Source organism: Oryx dammah, unplaced genomic scaffold, assembly GCF_014754425.2.
Source record: "Oryx dammah isolate SB20612 unplaced genomic scaffold, SCBI_Odam_1.1 HiC_scaffold_1, whole genome shotgun sequence".
Lineage (NCBI taxonomy): Eukaryota > Metazoa > Chordata > Mammalia > Artiodactyla > Bovidae > Oryx > Oryx dammah.
In genome coordinates, this window is record NW_024070185.1 from 11,275,646 (window position 1) to 11,279,721 (window position 4,076).

Here is a 4,076-nt window from a genome sequence, read left to right on the forward strand (position 1 = left end):
CCCATCATTGTATTCAAAGACAGACAGCACAGTGCCTGGAATATAATTAGGACTCAGCCAGTGAGTTTCACATGAACAGATAGATTCCTCTCGATATTTCAGGAACACTTTGCACTGATTGACTATATTGTAATCTTGTTTTTTCCTCTAAGGACACAGGCTTTGTCTTATTCATCTTCGTGTTTTGCCCAGGGACTGATTCTGCCTGACACATAGTAGGTGTTCCAGGTGTGTATGTTGATTAAATGGGAACCCCAGGTTAACTGTTTTGAACAGATGGCTGGGAGATGATTATTTTAGCGTCACATGCCAAATTCACATCTCTTTCTTCCCCTCCCCACCACACCCCATCCCAAGCATTGGAAGGAGGTCATATACCAGGGTACCCTTTGTACTTCTTTAGTTGACTCTATACTTTTCTTGATTAAAAGGTAGCTACCAGCATAGGTCAGATTAAAGATTCCAATTGTCTAGGGAGCTCAGCATTGGAATTCCAAAAGAATGTATGTATATTTTTGTCACTGTCCTTACTCAGTGGACCTTGTGGATTTCTCACCTCTATATTAAAAAAAAAAAAAACTTCATTGAGGTAAAACTTATACACAGTAAAATCCAGCAATTTAAAGTGTATACTTTACTGAGTACTAACAGACGCATGCTGCTCTGCAATTGCTACCACAATCATGATACAGAACATCTCATCATGTGTCTCTTTGCAGTCAATCCTCACCTCCCCCTCTTAGCCCCTGATCAGTGATTTTCTATCTATCCCTGTAATTCCACCTTTGTCAAAATTCAGACAAGGCACTTCTGCAGCACGCAGTCTTTTTGTGGCTGGCTTCTTTCACGCAGCATAATGCTTCTTGTTAGGACCAAACTGCAGCCAGGACAGGCTTTAAGGGGCAGGCTAGGCCTGAGGGTTAGTCTCTAGGAAAGCTGAGGCACTGGGAACTCCCGCAGGCAGTGTAGCTCGACCAATCAGAAAAATCCCCGTAGCCCCCTGCCCGCGCCAGACCGGAGCCAATCCAGATAGAGATGCGAGGTTTAAAAGTCCCGCCGCGAACGGTTTAACCAATCAGCTGTGCTGTTACAGAAACAATGAACCGTCTCTATAAAAGTATATGTGATTCAGAGCTCGGGACTCTTGTCGGATTCCACTGTGCTGGATGACACCTGGGCCCTAACTCGAATTAGCAATAAACCCCTTTATGCTTTTGCATTGCTGTGGACGTCTTATTCTCTCAGTTGTGGGGACTCGGACTCTGGGCATAACACTTCTGAGAGTCATCCTGGTTGGTGCTTGTATCAGTAGGTTGTTCCTTTTAATGCTGAGTCATATTCCATCACCTGGACATAGGACCATTCGCTTACCCATTTACCAACTGATTCACTGGGGTTGTTTTCAAGGCTGGACTATTATGAATTTAGCTGCTATATACATTTGTGTGGACACATGTTGATTTCTTTTGGATAAATCTAGGAGTGGGATTGCCAGTTTAACTTTCTAAAAAACTACCAAACTGTTTTCCAAAGTGGCTATCCCATTTGGCATTTCCATCCCCAGGATATGACAGTTGTGATTGGCATCCTTGCAACATTCCACATTATCATTCATTTTAAGCGTTGTGAGTTTTTGTCATTGGGTTGTTTGTTTGTTTGCATTTCCCTCATGCCTAATGATGTTGAGCATTTTGTCATTTGTCTTCTTTGGTGAAGTGTCTGTTTCAAATATTTTACTCAGTTTTAAAATCAGATTTTTTTTTGTTATTATTGAGTTATAAATGTTGCCATGTGTGTTAAAAAAAAAAAAAAAACCTGCTGGTATTTGGACTGGAATTGTGTTGGCTCCATAGATTAATTAGCAGAAAATTGTCATCAAAAAAATATTTAGTTTTCTTATCTGTAAACATGCTATCTATGACTTTGCATTTATCGTTGTTGTTGTTCTTTCGCTCAGTCGTGTCCGACTATTTGCAATGCCATGGACGGCAGCACACCAGGCTTCCCTGTCCTTCACCATCTCCCAGAGCTTGCTCAAACTCATGTCCATTGAGTCAGTGATGCCATTCAACCATTTTGTTCTCTGTCGTCCCCTTCTCCTTCCTTCAATTTTTCACAGCATCAGGGTCTTTTCCAATGAGTCAGCTCTTCACATCAGGGAACCAAAATACTGGAGCTTCAGCTTTAGCATCAGTCCTTCCAATGAATGTTCAGGGTTGATTTCTTTTAGGATTGACTTGTTTGATCTCCTTGCAAAGCTTTACTTCCAAGGAGCAAGCATCTTTTAATTTCATGGCTGCAGTCACCATCCATAGTGATTTTGGAGTCCAAGAAAAAAAAGTCTGTCACTGTTTCCATTGTTTCCCCATCTATTTGCTTTTTTCACTCTCCTCTTTCACCTTCATCAAGAGGCTCTTTAGTTTCTCTTTAACACTCTGTTATTTTCATTTTAATGTGTGCAAGATCTGTAGTGATGTCCTCTATTTCATGTTGGTGAATTGGCACCTCTCTGTAATTTTTCTCAGAGTACATGCAGAATACATCATGAGAAATGCTGGGCTGGATGAAGCACAAGCTGGCATCAAGATTGCCAGGAGAAATATCAATAACCTCACATATTCAGATGACACCACACTTATGGCAGAAAGTGAAGAATTAAAGAGCCTCTTGATGAAAGTGAAAGAGGAAAGTGAAAAAGTTGGCTTAAAGCTCAACATTCAGAAAACTAAGATCATAGCACCTGGTCCCATCACTTCATGGGAAATGGATGGGGAAACAGTGGAGACAGTGACAGACTTTATTTTGAGGGGTTCCAAAATCACTGCAGATGGAGACTGCAGCCATGAAATTAAAAGACACTTGCTCCTTGGAAGAAAAGCTATGACCAAACTAGACACCTGATGCAAAGAACTCAATCATTGGAAAAGACCCTGTTGCTGGGAAAGATTGAAGGAAAGAGGAGAAGGGATGAGATGGCTGGATGGCATCAGCAACTCGATGAACATCAGTTTGAGTAGACTCCGGGAGTTGGTGATGGACAGGGAGGCCTGGCGTGCTGCAGTCTTCCTTCTGTTTCTATGAATCTTTTCTTCATGTACTCGAAGCTCTGTTATTAGATACATACACATTTGTCATTATCAAATGTCTCTCTTTGTCCCAGATAACATTCCTTGTTCTGAAATGCACTTTGTCTGAAAATATTGGTGTTTGCATGGTGTCTTTTCTATCCTTTTACTTTTAATCTGTGTATTTGTGTTCATACATTATAGTGTATGCGGGGCTCCACTTTCACACGCTGGTATTGTCTCCCAAGACATTGATGCTCTGTTTATTTCTCTCAGTATTTTTCTGTGTTACTCATTTATGGGTTTCTATTACTATGTTTCAAGTTTACTCATCTCTTACTCTACTGTGCTTAAGCTGTTGCCAATGTCACCTGTTGAATTTTTCATTTCAGAGATTGTAGTCTTATTTTCTAGAAGTTCCATGGTTCCCTTTTTTCATATATCATTCAGTTTTCCCCTGTTCATTCTTACATTTCTTCTACCTTCTTTAATATACGAAGCGTTTTTATTACAGCTTTTAAAAACATCCTTATCTGCTAATTCCACTATCTCTGCCATTTGGGGCTCAGATAATTTTCCCCCTTGCTTATAGATCTTATTTTTTCTTCTCCTTCATATACTTGGTAATTTTTAAAAAATTGAATCCTGGATATCATGTTGTTTACTTTCTTAGACGATGCATTGTGTTGTATGCCTTACATAATGTTGCCTTTCTTCCTGATTGTTTCAAGGCTTGCTTTAAAGCTTTGTCAGGCTGACCATACTGTAAAACAATCACCCTTCAATTAAAATAAATAAAATTTTTTAAAAAGAGCCTTGTTAGCTGGGATCCAGAGTAGCCCACTACCAAGAAGGCAACACCCTCCTCAGGTCACTATCTGATGTCTTTTGTGTTTTGAGATGTTTTCACCATAGCTGGTAGAACATGAACCATTCCCAACTCTGTGTAAGCTGCAGGCAGCGTTCGGTACATGACTTCCTTGGATTTCTTTATCTGGACTCAGATGGTTT